We start from the raw sequence: 433 nt of genomic DNA on the forward strand, positions 1-433 counted from the left end.
TAAAGGAAGTACATGTACTAGTACTAATGGTATACTTTTAATGATCATTTAATCATCTATTATTATTATTATTATTATTATTATTATTATTATTATTATTATTATTATTATTATTATTATTATTATTATTATTATTATTATTATTATTATTATTATTATTATTATTATTATTATTATTATTATTATTATTATTATTATTATTATTTTGTATTAGTTGATTTACAAAGTTTTAATTTCATTTAGTTCTCTCTCTCTTCATTTTTGTAATGATGAGAGAGAGAGAGGGAGGGACATTGAAGGACAGGGAGAGATTCCTTCACACAATCATAAATATTTGTCTTGTTTTACTGTACTTAAAGCGGTATTAATATCTAAATACTTTAAACAAAAATCACAAGAAAATCACATTTTGCACTTAGAACTGTAAAAAAAT

The sequence above is a fragment of the Amphimedon queenslandica genome, unplaced genomic scaffold, assembly GCF_000090795.2.
Source record: "Amphimedon queenslandica unplaced genomic scaffold, v1.1 AMPQUscaffold_13012, whole genome shotgun sequence".
NCBI classification, from domain to species: Eukaryota; Metazoa; Porifera; class Demospongiae; order Haplosclerida; family Niphatidae; genus Amphimedon; species Amphimedon queenslandica.